Below are 25589 nucleotides of genomic sequence, written 5' to 3' on the forward strand. Positions count from 1 at the left end.
CAAAGAAGAAAAAACACTGGAACTTATTAAATATTTTTGGACTTTTAAAATATCATCTCCGTTGTGTAGCAAGGATATTACTACAGACGAACTTTTATATTCAAATTACCATTCAATCGAACAATGCAATATTCGGTTATGGTCGTTCGAATAAAACTAAATAAATCACTGCTATATTCGAAACCTTTTCAATATGTGAAAAACAGATTTATACTATGCATATGATGTCTGCGGGATGTTATTGAAAACAGAGCCCTATGGCAAGATCAAATACAACATTTTATGTTACAAAGAATCTAAATATGACACTGGTTTTGTATTAGGAGTTTTATCAAAACATCGTAAGTCTTTTTGTTCTATTTTGCATGATTTAGATTAGTCACATGATTTAGATTAGTCACATGACTTGGATTAGTCACATGACTTGGATGTTATTCTCACAACGTTTCGGCCAACGTAACTTCCTAACTTCTTTGGTGACGACTCACTGAACTGGAATATCTTTGTTTCGAACACGGGAATCTAAAATGAATTTCGAACTGAACCACTTTTTTTTAAAATCCAGGTAGGTAGACTGTTCTCGTTCCATCAGCCAAGACCGAGTAGAAGTTTTTGAAAAAAAAGTCTTGATCGTATTCTTAGTACCGCCTGCATTGAAGATTTGGACCTTTAACCGTCAGTAGATTGTCACTTACAAACATAATAGTTTTATATTGTTTATAACCTACTTTATTTGTAAAACTGAAACGAAGATTATAGATGAGGAAATAAGAACAAAAATATGATGTTATTCAATGACAATAAACAGGGTTATCATTCATCCCGGGCAACGTCAGATGTGTCTACGAGAAAACGAATAAAACACATGGCACGAGAAAAAAAACAAAAAAAAAACGAGAAGTCACGATAAATAAACATTCCATACTTTAGCCAATTAAAGTTTTCGTGATTCTTCATTCTGTGAGGTTTATTTCTTTATATGTTAACGAAATTGAGGCCATGACCCTGATGACTGATTATGTTTAGAGGTCGAATGTTTCTTTTATCATCGATTACAGCCTTTCACATGCCATCAAACAGGATACGGTGCAGAGTACAGCCTAACCCAGGATGACGACTCCAAAATGTCATCCAGAAAATCGTTAATCAAATTCACAAAGCAATCCTTTCTGCAATCCAACCATATTTGGCACAAATAAACTTCAATCTATGTCTGACATGTGCACTAAATTTCAATCACGATTGTCCACCTGTCTTTGTTTTATCACCGTTCATTTATAAGCACAGCCAGATACGACCTGAAAAATTGCCAATAAATCTGACCCCTAATTCTCGTGGCACTGCCATGATTTTGGGCTGCTATTGTTTTCTTCAGTTTGGGATTAGTCTGAGGGGTTTTGGAGATAACAGATTTGATGCGTGTGAAGCCCACTAGATAAACGATCGCCAAAGTATCCCTGCATATCAATGACCAATGATAACATTCATGACAAACTTAATGGACAAGTTATGTATATTTGTACCAAATATTGTTAGAGAATATTTGAATATTGTTTACAATTTATGAGTGCCAATTGGAAGAGTAATCCAATCGACTGAGATCACATATATATTATTTCTCTTAATCTCTGTTTGTCTGTCTGTCTGTTTCACTTTTTCTCGGGAACTACTAGGCGAACCTGGTTGAAATTTTGTGTAGATCTTTGTTATGATAAGGCGCAGCGAACTAAGTATCATGGTATCTGATCAATTCAGAGTTAGGGATTAATAGTGATTTAGTTACCACAATGCAACATGTATTCCAGATTTGACATAAAGCATTAATTCGAAATCAAACAGCTATAACTTTTGCCCGTTTTTAACTGTCTAAAATTTCTACTTTTATGCATTACGATTTATCTTAGAATAAGTATATTCTGTAAAACAAACAAACTGGACCAATCGACGGAGGTCACATTAACCTTTAAACATATGTAACTTATAAGTAGTTTACATTGCAATCATGATAGTACAGACAGTTAAAGTAGTCCATCCACTATAAAGTATTTCGCAGTTAAATGTCGTTTCTTGCTGCTACATGTATTTTTTTACAACAACAAAAGGTGTGAAACTAGATTATCTAAGACATGCCCACAAGAACAGATGATAGAAGGTAAGTAAAAGCGAGGAAAACCGTACAAATGCTGGCGTGACAACGTCTACGCGTAGTCACAGCCGAGTTTCAATCAACTTAAAAAAAAACGGAATCATGTTATGCACAATTTTGTCAAACCGGAGATAGTGAACAACAACAACAACAACAACGACGACAACTACAGCGCCCCCTCCACCACCAAAAAAACCCACAACAAAAACAAACAAACAAACAGACAAACATATTTTTCTCTGAAGCTTAGGTGTGGTTCAGATTAGCCCTAGGAGGTCCGCCCTTCTTAAATTGCTTCCCGTGTTTCAGGTGGAATAATTTTATTGCTTACTGCCTGAGACACCACTACCGCCAAACAGGGCTGCCCGGGCATTTTTTAAATGGCTAGAGTTCTCTTTTTGGGGGGGCACTGGCTTGATTCTCTCCACCTTTCAGCATTGTGTTGCATATACCTGTGGTGTGACAGTAATAAATACGTACATACTGGGTTACATAACATTTGTTTAATTGTTTCCGATCGTTGGAGGTAGGAAAACCCCCCCCAGCTTATCCAGAACGAGCACTATAAATGTCTGAAAACAGACATCGGCATTCCCAGTCGGAGATGCCTCAGGTAAACGACAATAACCCAATCGTTCTCTTTCGAAGAAGGTGTTGCCTGGAAGGATTGATCCTCCCATCCACGACCGAGCCGAACCATACTTCATTCTGACGAAAAAGATTCTGATTACCGACCAGGAAATCCCTAGGTTGCCTGAATGATGCCAAGCTGAACCTCGGCTGTTATGACAGCAGGAGTTCAACAAGATACGTGTCATGACCCAGATCTTTCGAAATTCTCACAATTAAATTCATGATAATTGCAGCAAAATAATTGCAGCAAAATAATTGCAGCAAAATAATTGCAGCAAAATAATTGCAGCAAAATAATGGCAGAAATTAATTATTATCTCTTGTACAGGATGATACAGTTTTTTTTTGTTCGATTTGTTTAGCTGTTGTCTAAAGGCATCCACAAGGCAGGCACAGAACCTAAAGTTAAAATAGAATGGTTTAGATAAAACTAGAACGCCAGATACGACGTTGCCCAGTAATGAACGAGGACACTTGTATTCTAAACCCTAAACTCTATATTATAGGGTGACTTAAAAAGGTGAAAAAAATACAAACCTATGGAATAGTTAATAAAATTCTCAATCTTTTCTGTAAACCAATCATGTTAGAAAAAACAACAACTTTAGTCTATGTCTGACATATGCACTACGTCCGTCTTTATTTTATGAAGGTTCGGTGATAGACTTCACGTGTGCACCTCTGCCTTGCAAGCACGTCTGCATACGACGTGTACAATTGTTAATAACTCTAACACTCGTTTCTCTTGACAAAACATTAGTGTTGCTCCGTTGCTCTTAATGTTCAAGCTTAAGATTATTACACGAGCCTTGGATTTAGTTTTTTTTTTTTTCTGGGTATTGACGACATAGCAAATCTGACGAACCCCAACGAATTCAGTAAAAAGTTCTTCATTCTAAATAAATAAAAAATCCACGCTTAGTGTTTTTTTTCTTAAGGCCACGAGAAAATCTAATAATAATTAATATATTAAACATTAAATTAATAATGTAATCTATGAGAATACGCCCAAACACTGGCGAAGCATATTTTTTCTGTCATTTTTGACGGATTGTCTTAGCTGGTATATATATATATATATATATATATATATATATATATATATATATATATATATATATATAGCTGGTATATATATATATATATATATATATATATATATATATATATATGTGTGTGTGTGTGTGTGTGTGTGTGTGTGTGTGTGTGTGTGTGTTGGGACAATTAATCAGAATCGGAATCAAGAATCAGAAGAATTGGAACTGTTTGAGGGATCAGAATCGGTATCGGAATCAGAAAAAATTGTGCATATTCTCCGATGCTAAAAACAATTCCTTTAATTATAATTTTGTTTAAGGTAAATTCTTCCATTTCTATTAATAATGATAAAATAATAACTATTTATCGATTTTAAACTAATAGTAATATTGAACTCTATAGATAATCCCTCACAAGTGTATTTTTACGTTTGAGAAAATATCTTTAGCAGTAATCGTGGAAAATTACAACTTAATAGTACAATATTTAGAGATTTATGACAATCGGAATCGGTAATTGTATCGGAATCGAGAATTGAGTACGGAATCGGTGATTATATAAGAATCGGAAAAATATTGGAATCGACCCATCATTAATATATATATATATATATATATATATATATATATATATATATATATATATATATATATATATATAGAGAGAGAGAGAGAGAGAGAGAGAGAGAGTCTGGATAGGTTTATCCATTAAAGGCGTTGAGTGAAATTTTAAAATCGAATAAGAGACGTGTTACATTTAACACTTTAAAGCCAAATAACAACGCGAATATATATATATATATATATATATATATATATATATATATATATATATATATATATATTTCCCCCTCTTATTCTTCGTCATGATGTTGAATGGAAGAATTTTAAGTTAAGTCCACTTGATGTTAGCTTTGGTTTTTCTGTATCTCTTTCTTTAAAAATAAACATTCGTTTATTTTATAAAGGTTTTCAAAAATTCACCTTGTTATTTGGCTTTAAAGTGTTAAATGTAACACGTCTCTTATTTGATTTTCAAATTTCACTCAACGCCTTTAATGGATAGACCTACCCAGACTTTCAAATCACGCGCAACTACGCGTAATTAACCGGCTACAGAAAAACCACAGCTAACATCAAGTGGACTTAACTTAAAATTCTTCCATTCAACATCATGACGAAGAATAAGAGGATATATATATATATATATATATATATATATATATATATATATATATACATACAAATTGGAAAAGGAGTGTGTGTCTCCGAAATATATCTCTCTCTGTAAAAATAAACATTCGTTTATTTTATAAAGGTTTAAAAAATATTCGCGTGGTTATTTGGCTTTAAAGTGTTAAATGTAACACGTCTCTTATTTCATTTTCATATATATATATATATATATATATATATATATATATATATATATATATCATTTAATGTGGCCACATAAAATGTTATGAGGGGATTTAATATTTTATATATCGATTTTCAGTATTTACTTCAACAGTGTCCAATATGTGAATGTAGATAAGTAGCAAATTATAAAAATATATGGCAATTAAGCTACACAGAATCTTCTTACCTATACAAAGCAGAACATTAAAGTAGTAAGTAAAAGTCAGTCGAACCTTTTTCTGGGTGAATCACGACCACTGGATAATCAAGACTTAAACTCGCGGACGGGAATAAAAATGAACCTTATTGGTTTACTGGATAAACTAAACAGTTCATGGTTATATAAAATCACCAAATAACATTAGTCCACCATCTCATAGATAATAAAAGTCCTGGATGTCACCTTAAACTATATCCGATGGCCAGGCTCCAGCTTGCGGGTTATGGGCAGTGTCCAGCTTGCGGGTTATGGGCAGTGTGGAGTAACCCTTTAATTACCATTGCTTCCAGATCCACTTTGACCGTGGCTACCGAGAGTAAAGAAGGCCGATGCACATGACAGCGTGACGTCATTATCAGATTCAGTTGTAGTATATGGTCTAGGCTATCAGCAGCAGTTTCCTCTAGTTTTCAGTTTGCTAACAAGTGTATTCTTGCGCTGTTCCAAATTACCGGGGAAATTATCCAAAAGGCCCCAAAGTACATACATTTTCTTTTCCTAAATTTTCTCAATTTTGATGCGTAACATTAGAAGGGAAAATTTTTATTCCAACCAAATATAGTAAAGTAAGTAATGTTATTTGTTAATAATTAAACGTGTATTGAATTAGAACTGCATTCAAGTACTTTCATAACGTTTGATAACATTGTTAATATAAATTAAAGTACTTTCATAACGTTTGATAACATTGTTAACATAAATTAAAGTACTTTCATAACGTTTGATAACATTGTTAATATAAATTAAAGTACTTTCATAACGTTTGATAACATCGTTAATATAAATTAAAGTACTTTCATAACGTTTGATAACATCGTTAATATAAATTAAAGTACTTTCATAACGTTTGATAACATTGTTAATATAAATTAAAGTACTTTCATAACGTTTGATAACATTGTTAATATAAATTAAAGTACTTTCATAACGTTTGATAACATTGTTAATATAAATTAAAGTACTTTCATAACGTTTGATAACATTGTTAATATAAATTAAAGTACTTTCATAACGTTTGATAACATTGTTAATATAAATTAAAGTACTTTCATAACGTTTGATAACATTGTTAATATAAATTAAAGTACTTTCATAACTTTTGATAACATTGTTAATATAAATTAAAGTACTTTCATAACGTTTGATAACATTGTTAATATAAATTAAAGTACTTTCATAACGTTTGATAACATTGTTAATATAAATTAAAGTACTTTCATAACGTTTGATAACATCGTTAATATAAATTAAAGTACTTTCATAACGTTTGATAACATTGTTAATATAAATTAAAGTACTTTCATAACGTTTGATAACATTGTTAATATAAATTAAAGTACTTTCATAACGTTTGATAACATTGTTAATATAAATTAAAGTACTTTCATAACGTTTGATAACATTGTTAATATAAATTAAAGTACTTTCATAACATTAAATTAGCCGCGACTGAGCGTTATATATTAAAATTGATTGTTTCTTTTTAAAATAATAAACAAATACTTTTTACATGAGAATAATTGTTAAAAATATTGGTTCTTAAATTTATTTACTTGCCCCCCCCCCACGAGGGCACAGGTCGGTTTTTAATGTGGGAAAATCTAGCTCCCCAAAAAGGGGCACTCTGGATAGGAACAGAAATAAAATAAAAATTGTGTCAGTCATGAAGGATTTTTCCTCCACTGACCGAGGACAGAACAAATGAAGTGTAGCATCAGAACAGATACTACACTGTGATTATTATTATTGTAAATGTTTGTTTACTATCTTTTTTTATATTTTAACAATAGTTTACATTATGGTATCAATGTTTTCTTTCATTATGTTTTTAGGAATGTGAACATCATTTTCGGCCTGAGGATGTAATAAAGGAGAAGTCAAAATTCTATGATAAAACGTTTTGAAATAAACACGCAAGATGAGAACATTAGTCCGAATAATCTCAAAAGTTCCAAAAAATGACATTCAACCCATGTGATTTTTCTCTAAATTAAATTAAAAATTATTTCTGCACTAGTAATTTTTATTTTTTGTCTGTATTTAAATTATTTGTTTGATTTCATTTTTTGTATTTTATCGTTTGTTTTCGTTCTAAGATTATGTATCGTTTGTTTTCACTTAAAATTATTCATCGTTGGTGTTTAATTCTTTGTTTCCTAAATTTATAATTCACTTTTATCAGTATTAAATTGTATATCTCCCCCCCCCTTTTTTTAAAATTTTTTCTGCATTTATTTTATCTTTTCTGCGAGTATATATATATATATATATATATATATATATATATATATATATATATATATATATATATATGCGCGTGATCAAAGAAAGAGCCCGCACACAAAAAAAACGTAAATATGTTTGCAAAAACAACAAAAAACATGTTTAACATTAAAATATAACAAAAACGTTTATTTTTATTTCAAGGGTGCCATTATATACATTTTGTGTTTCCGTAACTGGGTGAACAGACAGTAACGCCACCTATAGTTAAACTGAGGAGACAGGCTCTTTCTTTCTTCCAGATTACCGATAATATTTATATTTTATATTGAATAAAGTTCAGTTTCAGTATTAATCGAACTGTCTTCCTTTTTCTTTTTAAAAATGTTTTATCGCTCTTTTTCGAATGGCCCTGATATAGTACTGACAGTCTGATAAATCTTACCTACATTGCCTGCTGGCATTTTTTAGTTAACAGGCCTTCTTCTTACTCTCGGTGACCCGGAGTGGTAGTAACTAAGAGGGTCCAAACTATGGGTTAAATAGAAAAAAACAAAACAAATATATTCTATTAAAAAAATTTTCTTCAAAATCACTGGATTTGGCATTAAATAACCTGAAAATGTTTGATATGCCATAAAACAAAAGCAAGAAAATAAACGTCTCTGATCGGCAGTATAGGTTTAGACAAGCCACTTCTACTGCTGGCTGTAATATTCGAACGTATATACCACTGGATTAGACAGCAGCTCTTGATTTATCTAAGGCCTTTAATAGGGTTTGGCACGATGGAAGCATTCGTTACGCCAGTCACACAATCCCTAGTTGAAAAGAAATTTAACGGTTCAAAATATCCTTTCTTCCTTGCAGCTTGAAAACGGGACCATTCTACAGTTTTGAATTACAGACATTTTGGATTTTTAATTTGTATCTATTTGTCAACATCATAAATCCAACTTTTTCTTGTCATAACATTGACTCATGATTATTTCGCCTTGGAAATACATAACCACTCCATATCCTTGCATCTGGATTTTTAATTTTTTCCTCATTTTTCAAGTTTTTCCTCATTTTTTTTTTATTATTACAGTCTTAAATTGTGTTATTCTCTCTCCCCCCCCTCTCTCTCTCTCTCTCTCTCTCTATATATATATATATATATATATATATATATATATATATATTAATGTTCAGGCGATTAATCGAAATCGGATTGAGGAACAAGAAAAATCGGAACTTTTTAAGGCATCGGAAAAATTGAGCCTAATTCCTGATTCTGAAAACAGTTCTTTTCCTTCTCTTTTTTTTTGTTTTTGATTATCTTTCTGAATTTATTTTTGTGGTTTAAAATGTAATTTTCTAATGCTGGGATAAATGAAAAAAATAGATGAAAATCTTACACTGACTTTATCAAAATCTCGAACACAATATATAAAAATAAAAACATGAAGAAGTTGGTCCAATTTGAAATAAAATTATATTGATATTAAAAAGTAGATTAGGACACTCGACTTCAGCCCATCCAAATATGAAATTCTATTTTTTAAGCGATTTTACAGTCAGGATCGGTAATTGTACTGGAATCAGAAATATAGAAAAGAATCGGTAATTGTATCGGAATCGCAAAAAATATTTGAATCGTCCCATCACTATTATATATATTTCATTTTTTCTTTTTTTAAACCAAAATTTTAAAATATCAGAATTTCGGTAATGTTTATATACTAATAAAATCAAAATCAAAATTAACTAACTCAATTAATTAAGATTCATAATTATCAGTTTCCATAACTAAACACGCATATAATAGTTTCGCAAAATCAAGACAACTAAATATAAAACAAGAACATCGTAGGATGAATTTCCTTATGCTACGTATGGGCAATTTAATGGCGGCTCTGGTGTAGGGAGGGGCATGGTTTTTAACACCGGTTAATCATAATAATTTTTTAATTTTCGATTACTTTTTTCATTGTATTTGAAAGATTATCGTTTAAAGTTAATTTCTCCAAGAAAATAAGTGTGTGAAATAAAAAAAAAATACATGGAATAATTTTATCTAAAATCTGAAAAACCCTACATTTCACGTAAAAATTCATTATGACAAAGATCGTGTTTACATTTTTCTGGCAAGAAAAATATAAGTTTTCTTTAATTATTTCCAAGTTAAATATTAAGTTAAAGATAATGAATTAATACAATAAATGTGCTTAACTTTTGCTAAAAAAAGTAATAATCATCCAAAAATGTTTCACTGGTAGGAACGAGACTTGTTTATCGTATCAAAAAAAAAAAAACAAAACAAAAAAAACAAACAAAAAGAACAAAACAAAAAAAAACTCTGGCGGCAAAATTCAAATATGTATGGAAGGACAAATTAGAAATAATTTATTTCTTTATCTAACATTATTCTGGCAGAGCGAGCGACTTTTTTGAGTGGCAGACCCTCCTTCCTTCATTTTAAAATGCATAAAAGTTAATTAAATTCATTAATTATACTACTGAAAATTTATTAATTGAAAAAAAGTTAGTTATTTAATATTAATTACAATTTATTTTCGTCCCTTACTGATTATGTCAATAATTTAAGTTTTAAATTTAACTTATTAAGTCTTATCATTATATAAGTATTATATTTTTATTTTAAATCCTTATTAGCCAATAACCATTCCTAATCCAGGTATGTTGTAAGGGAGATGACTCTCTTTACCCAATTTTTTTTCTATTTATCATTTATCGAAATTACATGCATTCTTAGTTTAATATTTTGACTTTAGTATTTATTAATCGCTTAGCTTGATTTTAAACTTATAGTTCTAACCTTATCCTCAATTAAGGTTCAATTTTTCCTTTAGTTCGTCTTAACTTTATATTTTGATCCATATCTCACAGTTACTTCATATTCGAGTTTTTAAAAAAATAACTTCCTCTTATATCATTGAAATTACGATTATTAAACGATTATTAAATATAAATATATTTCTATTTCCCTTATTTATGTTATAATTACTTTAGTTTTTATATGTTGATTTGATGATCTATTAATTTATTTATTTTACTATTCTAAGATATTCGCATTAAATTAAACATATCCTTACCCTACTTACATTTCAACCTCAACCTATTCCTTAAACTTTTTTATTTATTTTTTTATTATAAAATGTTATTTTAATCAGGGTTTAGGCGTGATAATAAGAATTTGTTTCGATGAAAACAGCTTTGTATAGCATCTAACTTCTTGTTGAAAATTCCCTATTTAGAATTCACCATGTGATATGACTCAAGTAAGCATATATTACATCTTTTTGATTTACTCGGTTTATATTTTCTAGCTTTATCAAAAATTGACTATTTTAATTAATTTTTTTTATTCTCATGTAGTTTTCTAACTCAATCACCTAATTCAGACGTGTTTCTCTTTTGATTTTTAATAATTATTTTTGTTCTATCCTTATTTCTATCATTATCCTTATCCCGATTTGGTTCATTCTCTGGTCCAATTTTAAATGATGCAACATGGTTTCGGTGTTTGTCCTTAAAAAATTCATTTATACATACTAGCAGGGAGACTAGACGTTGCCTGGAATTGTATGATGATCAATGAATGTTTTACACTCGTATATTTTTATTGTCATCAAAATCGGTGAAATCGCCCATTTTTCAATCAAATCGATTAATTGACTGCTCTAGTTGAGGACCCATCGCGGTGCACGGGAGAAACTTACATGCATCCCAGCAGTGACTTAGTTCACAATATATTGTAGTCTATATTGCACAGTAGAGAACCATACTGTTGATTTTATATTAAAATATATATATATATATAATTGCTTGAATTAAAGTTAAAAAAAGTATTACGGTTGCATTGTTCTTTAAACATATAAATTCATTTCGAACGTTCCTCTGTTATATCAAAGAACCTACTGTTGATTTTATATGCCGGGCCGTTTTGCTTGTGCGATAATAAAACTTTTCAAATTCACTTATGATTTTAGGTTATATAAGGTGCTAGCTTTGATTAAAACTGCCTTTCTTCTTTCATCGGATTTTTTCGATTATCGATAATTATAGAACACATTCTGATACAAAACCTAAGAACATTGCCAGATACATGAAGTAAATTTGTGTGAAATTTTATAAAAATCGTTGCGAAGATTATAGGGAACCAACTCACGCACAAATACACACTAAGTTCTTTATATATATATATATATATATATATATATATATATATATATATATATATATATATATAGTGATTAAATGACAAAAAACTATATTCCATAATTCATGATCTTGATCATCTTATAATTTAATCCTTTAATTCAGTTGACATTTACAATTATTGACAGTATATGTTTCGTAGCACAAAATCAATCACTTAATTATTATATAAATCGGTGAATCTATTATGCCCTTAACTCATCAGAAGAAATAGCAACAATCAATCCGACAACAGAAATGAGGTGCGATTCGACATAACTAAAATCCGAAAATTGGTAGAGAAGCTGCAAATACCTTTTAATATGTTTCCATTGCGCCATTTTAAATTATTATATATATATATATATATATATATATATATATATATATATATATATATATATATATATATAACTGATTTGTTTGGTGAGGAGGGCAGCTAGTCTCCCTGGAGGATTAAAAACAAAACCTTCCAAAGGGCGAATGAACTCTTTTTCTGGGTCAACGGCCAACTAGCACCGTGTATATTTGTGTGTGTGTATATGTGTATTGGGATGGAGAGGGCTCCCGTAAGCCGTGGTGAAGGCAACCTTTCTAGGAGAAGCAAATCTCTGATTAAAAAAACCTTAAAGCGGGAGACCAGTACCCGCATTAAGCTAGTCTGCACTTTAATTTGTTGCTGGCTATCTTGTTCTTGCTTGTTGCTGGATCTCAACATTTTGAACCGAGAGAGAGACTTAGCTGTCGTACAAAGCTAAGACTCTGTAACATCATCTTTGTATAGATACTCCCTCAGGCATTTGGGCTCATGGATTTTAAATGTCTGAGGGAGTGGCACTCGTCTGACAAGACGTTGCAATCATCAATCATCATATAGTAAGTTATAAAATATATATGGCGATTAAGCTACACTGAATATTCAGCGTTTCATCTACCCTAGGACTCTTCAGGTTTATGCGCGAATTTCGTGGTTTGATGCATATATAAAAACGACAAACAACCACAAAATTCGCGCATAAGCCTGAAGAGTCCTAGAGTGGATGAAACGCGGAATATTCAGTGTAGCTTAATCGCCATATATATTTTATAACTTACTAACTAGCTCTACCTACGTATTGAGCACTTTTGAAGTAAATACTTAAAGTTTACGCATAAAGTTATACTTTCGTATATTAATTTTATGTGAGTAAATTAAGTAGTTATATATATATATATATAGAGAGAGAGAGAGAGAAAGAGAGAGCGAGAGAGAAAGAGAAAAGAAAGAGAGAGCATAGAGAGTAGAAAGACAGTGAAAAAAGTAGATAGTAATTTATACGTTCAAATTATTTCATACAATTAGACTTGATAATATCGAAAGGTTTTATTCAAAATGTAGGAATAAATGTTATTTTTAAATTTTACAAACACTATCTAGACACGAAAAAAGTGTGTGTGGGAGAAACACACAGTAAAAAGACAATAAAAGGGCAGAAAGTTGGATCTCATTTTATTTTGACGTCTATAAAAATTACATAAACATTTTATGAGAGTGGAACAGGGGACAGAGATAAGACTAAGAAAAAAAATGTATGTATTTAATAGACTTATCTCAATAACTAGGCAACAATTTGTACTTTTTTAATGTTGCCGAGATTTCTACAACTGATTTAGGGTATTTTTGCACTGATGAATCAGGAAATGGCATCCATTTCTCTCCATTAGGTCAGCTTTTTTTTTTTGTTAAGCTTATTTGAAAATAATCTTGTGACAAAATCGATTACAGTATTGTAGCATAATTTTTGCCACCACATATCCTAAATATGTTTTTAAAAGAAAAATGTTTTGCCAACATCATATATTGATTATCTGATAGCAACATTGATTACTGTACGCTCAATGGTGGGCATTGACAAAGGTAAGCACACGTAAATTGCATGTTGCTGCACTATTCTGCACCTGTTCTACAAGTATTTTAGTGGTGAATGCTCTGACGAACTGCAATCACTTGTGCCCCCACGACGTGAGCACCCTCCACAAACCCGACAGGCTGCTAAATCCCACCCCCACACTGTAGAGATCACTAGATGTAAAAGATCTTTCTACTCCAATAGTTTCTTCCTTAGAACCGCTAAACTTTGGAATGCCATTCCAGGTCCCTGCTTCCCCAACAGTACTGACGTGCAGAAGTTCAAGTGTAACGGGAACCGACATCTTGCTGCCCAAATCCCTACATAGTACCTCAATAGTTGTTGCCCCTGATAGTAGCTCCCTACACCAAAGTGGCAATTTGCCTTGTTTGGGGTGAAAATGTAAAAAAAAAAAAACAACAACAAACAAACTATTATTCAAACTTCAAGCCTTGAATACCCGTTTCTTCGAAATCCTTGAATGCTCTTCAGATTTAAACCGTAGTCAACCATCATGACTGCGTCCCAGCAACTCTGATACCTAGTATCCATCTCTTTCGGATCCTGATATAATTTCGCCCTATGCTCGTCACTCATTGAACCCAGGTTCATAGGAAACCAGTTCATATGTGAAAATAGGTAGTGCATTTGAACGCTCATGTTGCAACCCGGGCTTCTGAAAGCATTCAGCATATTGTTGACAAGTTCAGCGTAGTTTCTAGCCTCATTCCGTCCAAGAAAATTATCCACTACCAGAACAAGTGCTTTGCACGCTTCCAGTTCCACTTCGTTCGTCGAACTCTGGATCTCTGACGAGCTGCCGGATCTGAGGACTGTCAACTTGGGTTTATTTTATGGTATTTTATGGTATGTATATTTTATTGCATTAAATAAACAAAATTTATCTATTATTTAACAATTATATATATATATATATATATATATATATATATATATATATATATATATATATATATATATATATATATATATGAAATGTAATGTAAAAGATCCAATCATTTGAGGTATTTAGCGCCGCTCTGCGACTTTTAGTTTCGGGGGAGATAGAGTTTGACAATATGGAGACAGACAGCCGTCTATATATTAGATTGATGCAGTTATTACTGGCGGATCATCACCATCATTACCATCATCATCATATGGTATGAATCCGAAAATTCTATTGTTGGTATTGGTTTCTGCGATGTTTTTGAAAACTTTATATATATATATATATATATATATATATATATATATATATATTTATATACTCGGGTTTTTTATTCAAAAGTAATGGACTAATGAATTCAACGAGGTTGTTAGATAGTGCTCAATAAAAAGAGCTGATAATACGTGTTTATTGTTATATAAACATGGTCACATCCTGCTGCTACAAATAGCCACTTGTTTCAATCAAACAACAGATATCATCAGGCAGCGACTTGACTATTCAAAAATTCAATGAATAATCGCCATATATATATATATATTCATTGAACTTTTGAATAGTCAAGTCGCTGCCTGATGATATCTGTTGTTTGATTGAAACAAGTGGCTATTTGTAGCAGCAGGATGTGACCATGTTTATATAACAATAAACAAGTATATATATATATATATATATATATATATATATATATATATATATATATATATATATATATATATATATAAAGTTTTTAACTAAAATGTTCCTTCTGCCACGGATGAGATGTCTTTTCGTATGGGTAGAATTCTGCCCAAGTACCTTGCTTATTATTTTAAAATAAAACTACTCGATAATTTTACTTGATTTGATAAACCGAAGTTCAAAATTGGCATCTTTGACAGTCCTCAGATACGGCAGCTCATCAGAGATCCAGAGTTTTAATGCAATAAAGTGTAATGCCATAAAATAAACCCAAGGTAATTTTTAGATTCAATTTAAATTAAATGTTTATACTTTACTTGTAAAGTTTATAAAAGATCACTTGGGAGATTGATAAATTTCAAATTAAATCTTATATCCTAATTATTAAAGTTTATAAAGAAACATTTTGTTTAACCATTTTCGTGCCTTGTAAGAAATCCTTTTCTTATTATTAAGTAATATTATGTAGACACAGTAAAACTGTCCGTAGAAAAAAAAAACTATGCAAAATATATATAGTGTGTATATATGTATGTATATATATAGTCATTCATAGACAGACTGTTTCGTTGTATCACAACTCTTAAGTGTACCAAGACACTAGAACCCATACCAAACCAGAAATCGAACCTACAGCCATCTATTTGCAGTCGACAGTTTTATGAACTGAACCATGGGATCGGTACGCGTAAATAATACTTTAATATTTTTTATATGAACATTGACTGCCACTTTTAAAATGTTCCATTTACTTCTTTACAAATAAAGAGTTTTTCATTGCGCTTAGTAAGCAACAGGTGACATTATTTAACGACAGTGTTCTACCCAAGAAAGACGGCAGTGGAGGTGCATGTGTGAGGGTTGTGTTTTGCAAATAAATGCGAATGTTATAAATAATTTTAAATGTTATGACACCGATAAAATAAAATAAAATGAGAAAGCAAGTCAGTAAACTAAAAACTTTATGGCAGTTCTAGCTTCAAACTACTCGTGATACTCAGATCTCTAATAATCAAAGTAACGGTGAAACGGGAGTTCGTTTGAGCATTGATTATTAAAATAAACCCCGGATTTATATACGCTTATACTTTTACCGCCATTTTATTTTGGGTGGAAAAATACAACCGTTCTGACTAAATTCCTGGGCTATTTTTCTTATAATGAAATCCCGAATGATTGATTCCTTCTACATGGGATAATTTTTATCACGAGGTTTTGTTGCAATCCACTAGGTATTACCAACTATTCTACGACTAGCGGGGAACGGGGGAGCCCGGCTTTGCCCGGGCGTAAAATACGCTTAAATATGATATTTTTGTAATTTGTCCAGATTTCGTATATGTTATTATAGAATCGTGGTTTCAGAAGTAAAAATAAAGTATTTAAGTGCCATTAGCTAGAATCGAAACTGGAGCATTTAAAGCTGGTGACGTTACCACTTACCAACATAACACGCATATAAACCGATTAAAAATTAAAAATAAACTAAGATGAATGTACAAGGTGTTTAACGATTTTTTTCAATTTTGATCCATTTTTGACCTCCTTAAAAACAATTTTAACTGGGCAAGGACGCATAAAAGAACGGCCCGTAAAAGATTCAATCATTTGAGGTATTTAGCGCCGCTCTGCGACTTTTAGTTTCGGGGGAGATAGAGTTTGAAAATTTGGAGACAGACAGCTGTTTATATATTAGATTGATGCAGTTATTACTGGCGGATCACCACCATCATCACCATCATCGTCGTATGGTATGAATCCGAAAATTCTATTGTTGGTATTGGTTTCCGCGATGTTTTTGAAATCGGAATTCTTTCTATAAAGACATCATCTACTTACGGGAAGGTTGCCAACATCCTAACTGAAAGTGATTTTCGTGGAATGCACTGGATTTGAACTTGTAACATCCAGATTATGAGTCCGTGTCGTTAACCACTTGACTACCCTCACCTCCGGATTAAAGATAACAGCAATACACTCTCCATATTTTCGTCCGGTGACAGTGGTTTAGAGGAAAAAGACACGAAGTGAATACATAGGTTATTCAAGTTCGAATCCAGTCAGGACCATAGTATCGCTTTCACTTAGTGAAAATATTGGCAAAATTCGTGCGGTCTCTACTGCAAGAAGGATAACAACACTATCAAGACGGCCAATAAACTCATCCGTATATCCTTTCTGGTGAAAACATTTATGAGTTCTTTTTTTCATGCGAACTTGAAATTATTTGAAACGTTTTCATAAGAAAAAAAAATCTCAGCATTCATTAATTAGGTTTACACGTTTTTGATAAAAGCTTTAAAACCTTTGTTAAATTCTGATGAAAATTGAACTGGGGCACCGCTTTTCAAAATCTTGTGCCAGAATAAAATATTTTCTCTGAAACATGTGTAATACGTCGTCATTGTTGAATCTTGATTTAATTTAATCTAAGTCAACATTGTTAAATAATGGCTCTGCTTTATAGAACTGATAAGTTATTGGGCTTATTTATTTCCAGCTTAAAATTAATTCGCATAGGGAACCCTTTCCTAACGTTTTTGAATTAAGTTGTGCAATTGATGTGTCCCTTCCACCTCTCTCTCTCTCTGTCTGTCTGTCTCTCTCTCACATATATATATGTGTGTGTGTGTGTGTTTTTTAAATAGTCACACACCGTGTTTGCTTACTAAAAGTCAAACAATCAGAATTAAAGCTCAATAGGTATTAACTCAAGGACACATACACACACATATATAAACCGAAGATGTATGCATATGTATATACATATACATACATACATACATACACACACACACACACACACACACACACACACACACACATATATATATATATATATATAGTATAGAGAGATGATGGATTAATGCTAATTAAACCAACAAAACTATTAAGATAATACATAATGAGATAAAGAAAATAGAACTTAAGGTTCAAATTACTGGCAACATTAAACAGGTAGATGTCCGAGATATCACATTTTTTGTTTACTTGCCTCCCCACGAGGGCAGAGTTAGACACAAAGTCGATTTTTAATGTTGGGGAAACTAGCTCCCCAAAAAGGGGCACTTTGGTTAGTAAAAAAAAAACTGTATAAGTCATAAAGGATTTCTCCTCCATTAACCGAGACCGAAAAAAGTGTAGTGCAGCATTAGAACGGATGTAATTTATTTGCTTTCCCACGAAAGCAAATTAGATACAAGGTCATTTTTGAATGTGGGGTAGAACCAGCTCCCTCACCCCAGAAAAAAGGCGGCACTCTGGCAGTCCAAATAAATAGTAATTGTCTCAGTATGAAGGGTTTCCCTTACATTGATCAAGGACCAATTACTTAAGTGAAGCATCAGAACAGATACTACACTTTGATCCTGGCCCGAAGGTAATAACCCTTTTCCTAGATATTACATTTAGCCTAGTAAAACCGGTTATAAACGTTTTATGAAAGAAAATGCCATTTTTTGTATTCGTAATTAAGCACATACCTAAATCTATATAATTATAAAACTCAAATGACCTTGTAACGGGTGTTGTAACCAATATCCGGTTTATGACTTCCGGTTGCGCTTGCGTACATAAACAAGTAACGCGACAATAAAACGTATTGTTTTACTGTGTATGTTTTCAGCGTCCCAGTTGTTTTTTTTTTTCGCGTTTAAACTAAAAGATATATCAAAATTTGAATTTAACTTTAACTTTAAGTATTATGGTATCTGTTAAGTGCACATGTACCTATAAGTATGGGAAACCACTTATAATTCAATGGCTGTCAGTTTTTATTTTCAAAAATAACCAATTATTATCAGAACGTCTCATAGAAATCTATCTTTATTCGTTTTCATTTTAATATACTTTCATATAAATGTTTCTGTTATGTCACAAAAAACTATTTTCTTTACGTCACAAGTGTCACTCTCATACATTAATTCCATAGCTAATATAACATACTGACCCAATGGGTCACGGATAGTCTACTTACTAGACTGGTCTAGTATACAGGGTGACCCAAATAACGGGCCCCAACTCTAATTAGGCTACGTTTCTTAGTGTTGTGTCCGAATGAGATGAAACTTTGGCCATAACTAGTTTATTATATTCAAAACATCACATCAAAACACTAGGGTCTCTGGCCTTTTTCTCCGTTCTACAGCATATGTTCTAGATGACCTCCATTTAGCTTTTGTTTTTTTGTTTTTTTTTTTTGGGGGGGGGGCTACCCTGTATATATAAAAAGTAGAATTAATAAAAATTCTCAAACGAAGCAACGTTTAATATCAATAACACCATTTCAAACAAAACCCTAAAAATAGTACATATACAAACGTTAATATAGACAGACAATAATAGAATGGCAAAGAACAGAAAGCCAAATCTTACTCGCTTTTTTTTTGTATCTTGATGTGAAATTTGAGATAATGAGATTTAAAGACAGAGATAATTTACTTAATGTTAGACAGGAGACAGTATTTAATTGCTAGCACTTCAAAAACATGCACTGAGCAGACTTTTAGCAACAAGTATAAGTTGCCGAAAATGAGCAATAACGACTCCGCTAATAACTCTTTCCTCCATACTTCATTTGATTTTATCTTAGGTCATTGTGTTTCCTAATGCACGTGTTTGATATTTTAACCGTCGTGTTTTGAATTTCATTTTCGCCGTGATTTTAAGCGGTGGATTTCCATTATTTTTAACACATGTGAGCATGATCGAGCGCTGACACATTAAACAGGACGGTACAATCTCCAATAACTAGCGACTGTGTCAACACCATCATAGCAAGTAAAAAAATGTATTGTATAAACCTTCCTGATGGAGACTTTTGTATAAGCCGAAAACTATAAAATTTAATTAAATAAATATTTATTAAAAAAAAATAAATAAAAATAACGCACATGTCTGATCTCTTAACGGTCATAATTTGATTTTCATTTTCTTCATGCTTCTAAACATTGGATTTTTGTTAATTTTAATTTTTACTATTTTTTTTAATTAGTTTTATGATTTTTATTGTTATTTAGTTTTTAATTTGAAATTTTGATTTAATTTAATTTTTGTCTTCGTTTGATTACAGCATTGAGTTTTACTTTTAGATTTCTGATTAAGGTATATTATCGTGCTGTGTACGTGGATTGAAACCTGTCCAAAGCAAGATGACATCTGATACGTGTTTAGAAATGTGGTGAGTAGGTTGTGTATTCAACGAGATTCAAATATACAAAGTGTTCCAAAAGTCTTGGGTACATTTTAAATCCTCATATTTGCTTAACTAGGAATCGCAGTAAGATGGAAGTGGTGTCATTTTAAAGTTAAATGCATTAAGTTTTTTTGTAAAGCTATTGATTTTTTTTCATTTTTTTTCAAATCAAGTAATGGCGTTCACTCAACCAGAAAAGGCGTTTTGTCTGCTTGAAATTGCAAAATCTGAATCATGGACACTTGTTCAACGTGTATTTCACAAAAAGATCTCACACCCTGCGAATATTTTGTTGGGATTTTCGAAAGGACTATTGTATGTACCTCCCATTCCAATAGACGCCAATAAGTTAAAAGCCTGAATAACAGAAGCTATTGCAATAATTGACAACGCAATGTGTTTGTATGTATATGTATCAATGTGTGTATATATATATATATATGTGTGTGTGTGTAGGCTTGTGTATATATGTATGCAAGGATCTGTATGTACAATATACTAAAGCATGAAAAATGAAATGCTTGGCTATCGTTTTTGTATATAGATTTATTCTTATTGTAATTCTATATTTGATTTTTATTTCTTTATTTTCATATTTTTATGTGTATATTTTCTATAGATTTACACACACACACACACACACACACACACACACACATATATATATATATATATATATATATATATATATATATATATATATATATATATATATACTAGCAAAAGTACCCGTCGTTGACTGGGTTCAAAAACAGCCTACAGAAAATGGACTCTGATTTATGAAAGTATGATAGGTTATGAAAAGGAAGAGTTGTAAAGAGATAGCTTCGAATTTGGGGGTATCAAAACCAAAGCAAAAGGTGATGAAAGTAAAAATAAAATAGATAAACCCCATCATTTATTATACCATACCTGTTCACACTGAAACGCTTATCACAATATTCTGTGAATCTATATTAAAAAAAACTTGTTAAACTTTGTGACATATTTCCATTCTATGGAGGTCAGACGCGAACGAACACCTCATAATTTTATTATACCATATTTCTTCAAACTGAAACATAATTATCAAAGTATACTTACGCAGATAGATATGGAAAGTCTTTATTAAAGTTTGTGCCTATTTCCATTCTATGGAGGCCAGGCGCGAACGCAGACCCCACAATTTTATTATACCATCCCTATTTAAGTTAAAACATACTTATCAAAGTATTATTATGTACATCTATATCAAAAACATTTGTAAGCGTTTTGTTTTTAATTTTTTAATTTTTTATTTCCATACTTTGTGGACCAGGCACGTACGCAGACCCCACAATTTTAATGAATCATCATTATGCCAGATCAAGCATACCCATTCCTGTGTCTCGATAAATCTTCTATTATTATATGTAATCAGTTTTCTATAATAGTCAATCATATGGGAGCCTATTCGTGACCAGACACACACACAGACGTTCAGCTTTATATTATAGATATATAGGAGTGGAAAAGCTGGTCAGTATCAGATGGGTGACCATTTTGGAAATTCCACGTGCTATATGTAGGAGGACGTCGACACCTCCCTGCAAAAGTTGCAAAAACTAACGTCGTTATCTATCCTAACGGAGATATACATACGACTGGGGATTGCTTGTGAATTTTATATTCCCATGGAACTTCCTCCTTTAGAAGAAGCCGGTTTAACCCGTGTAGGATTAGTGCCGTTTCCATTTTTTCATACAGAGAGAGAGAGAGAGAGAGAGAGAGAGAGGGAGAGAGAGGGAGAGAGATTTAGGTTTAAGGTTGCGTTTTCTATAAACTTGCGTATATATACACAAATATAGGATAGCGTGTATGAATTCTATATGTGTGTAAGTGGTTTTATCGCCATCCATAAACTCGTAAAGGTATGCCGTCCTGCGGCCAATTACATTGAAGGGAACCGAGAACGTGACAGGGTACTTGAAACGTATAATAAGAATACAAATAAAGCAGATAGATGGGAAGTGAATGAGCAGGAATGTATAGTTGAAAGAAAAGAGAACGGCCTCAATGTGCACTAGTGCAATAATCAGTGAGAACATATTAATCAATAACCGAGTGATGAGGGATAAATGCAATGCCAATTTACTATTTTCTTCATCTCTCTATTCTCTCTGAAAATTTTTCAAAATTATTACTGTATCCATCTTAATTCAATTGGCACGATGGCGCCTGGAAGATTTCGAACGAGATCGTATCAAATACATGTATGCGCATATGTTGTCAATAATGTTTAGCATAAATAAGGAAAGTTGTACTATGATATTGCTGTCTTTTAAAGAGCATTGTATTATAAACACTGGGGTTTTATTGGATTAACATCTACGAATTGATAACAATACAATTACTATGTATATATATATATCACTATCTGCCCCCCTCTCTCTCTATTTCTTTCTCTCACTCTCTCACTCTCTCACTCTCTGTCTCTCTTTCTTTCTCTCTCTGTCTCTCTCTCTCTCTCTCTCTCTCTCTCTATATATATATATATATATATATATATATACGCATATATAGTGATATATATGTAAAGTGGGATTTCTTTTATTTCATCGACCAATCCAGCTTTCTAAACAATAGTTAAACCTAAAAAAGATATTTTGGTTTAATTATTGTGATATCATTTCAGAAAACTAATTAGTTTCATTCGAATTTATCGATTTTCATATTCAGCTCGATAAGCCATTGTATCGTTTATTAGTAATTTTAGTGTATTAGTAACAATGAATGACCCATGCAGTAATAAGTACTCTTCCTTCGATGCATGGCACCATAAAAATGCGGTATACAGTTAGGATCACTTTTTCTGTCTTCAATTGCGTCATATTAATTACTTCGCCGATCAAAAAATAAGAAACATCCCTTTCCTGACTAAAAAATATAGAAAGTATTATTCTTTCTGGAGATATTGATACAATACACGTATCAAAAGAAACCTTACGCTTCTTTTTTTTTTTAATTTAATATTACTAGACATGTTACTTTATTAAATATTATTGTATTTTACCAATATACTGACTTCCAATTTTGCAGTTTGCATGTCCAGAAACGGATTTGTAGAGCAATAAACTATAATATATGCATCTCAAATACATTTCAAAAGCCATTCGTACGCAAATATATACTATCTTTATATGCAACAATTACATAACTCCGAAAGCTAAATAGACAAGAAAAGAGCGTTCATCGCACCACAGTATAACCTAACAGTACCAGCTTAGGCGTCTCTATAGAAATTAGATCAAGAGCAGTCGCCGGGAGAGAAAGTGACAGCCTGAAGAGATCAGTTGTCATAGAAACGGAGATGACTGTGACAATCAAAAGAAGCACGTCACGCAATATTTATAAACTATTTACTTTTTGTTATTTAAATTTAATTTATATTTTATTCATTAATCAGATTCCGGAATAGTTCCTGTACAGAATGCTTTAAGGCATAACCATTAAGAAAAAAGTTTTTGAATGTGTTCATATATAGAAAAAATTATTAATATTTCTCACCCTCGCAATAAAAATAAAATATCCTAATCTGTACGCACGTATGCTAATAGCAGCATGCTCTTTCCTGGTTAGATAACAAACATGTGTTCATTATTATTTAAAACTTTAATGATTACAGAAAAAAAATAATTAATACTTATAGTTAAATATATAGTTACATAGATAGTTAAATTTCGATTAACATTACTTGTATAAGGATGCAAGGGTGTGAGATGGAGTTTTTTGAGTTCTTCAATTTTTCTATGCTATGCAGGTGCACGGGTCTCGTTAGCATAAAATTAAATTGAGTTGATCGAATTTCAAAATTGGACTTAAGAGCAATGCGTAGGAGCGCCTGCTCGTGAAAGAGGCGCGCAATCTCCAACCACACCCTTTCAGAGTCAACATTATTAAATTTATCAAGTGAAGTGTATAAGTGTATGTACAGGACGACTGGAAACGAATAAGATAAACGGAGAGCACATACAGCGTCTAGAATTCTGAAATGGTCACCCATCTGATATTAACGAGGCTCAACATTGCTTAACTTCGGTGATCTGATGAGAACTGGTGTATCCACACGATTATGCCATATATATATATATATATATATATATATATATATATATATATATATATATATATATATACACACTTATACACACACTTATACACACACATACACACACATATATATATACTTGATTCTAGCCTTTTTGGATTTTTCTTTTATTATGCTATTAGCACAAATATAATTTTGTTTGCTTCAGTTTCCTCCTGATAATACTTAGACAAGCTCGGAATATTGTCATAATGAAGGCATTTCCTTAATTCACGTAAACTACTTACACTCTTATAATACGTCATTTTAAATGAATTTTTCAGCTTAAGTTTAAGATTTGCACGCGTTTGCACTATCGCTATCACACTATTTAATTTTTAACACTAGTTTCGCTTCATACAACAATCACACGATAGCTTTACAATTAAACAAAACAATGAGCAAACGCGTAATTTTAAAAAATTGGTCTAACGCATTTAATAAAAAAGGATTTCAAGGGAGAAAACTCTGAATTCATTAACACTTTCCTGGTAAAACTATCTAGACTATTTTTATTTTTATTTTTTTAGAGGCAGTGAATTTTATATTTAAATAAATTACAGAAAAATATTTAAATCATACAAATATGTGGTTTATTCTAACGATTAATTTTCGGCATTTATAATTTAAATATAATTTCGGGCACGTTGCTCCCGCAGACACGCGCATATATCGTTCAACTTTAAAACTATGCGCATTAAATTAGACGGTATTTCGGAAATAACTCAGCGAACGCTGTCTTCCAAATGGTCTATTGTGTATAGTTTATTAACGTAGACATAGAACTTTACATATCCCAAACAAAATAATCTAATGGAGTTAAATCGCATGAACGAAATTATTCGTTTATCGCATGTTGCTCTCAGTAAATTAATCGTATCTCGCGCTGTGTGGCATATAGCTGCTGA

General features: G+C 31.7%; 1 protein-coding gene across 2 annotated transcripts in view; it reads right to left on the bottom strand.

Moving 5' to 3' along the window:
• Nucleotides 1–25589, bottom strand: part of LOC145277663 (sodium-dependent phosphate transport protein 2B-like) — a 159890-nt gene that overhangs the window by 101715 nt on the left and 32586 nt on the right. The window lies entirely within an intron of this gene.

This window comes from Euprymna scolopes, chromosome 6 (genome assembly GCF_053919585.1).
Source record: "Euprymna scolopes isolate OS-2025 chromosome 6, ASM5391958v1, whole genome shotgun sequence".
Classification (NCBI taxonomy): domain Eukaryota; kingdom Metazoa; phylum Mollusca; class Cephalopoda; order Sepiida; family Sepiolidae; genus Euprymna; species Euprymna scolopes.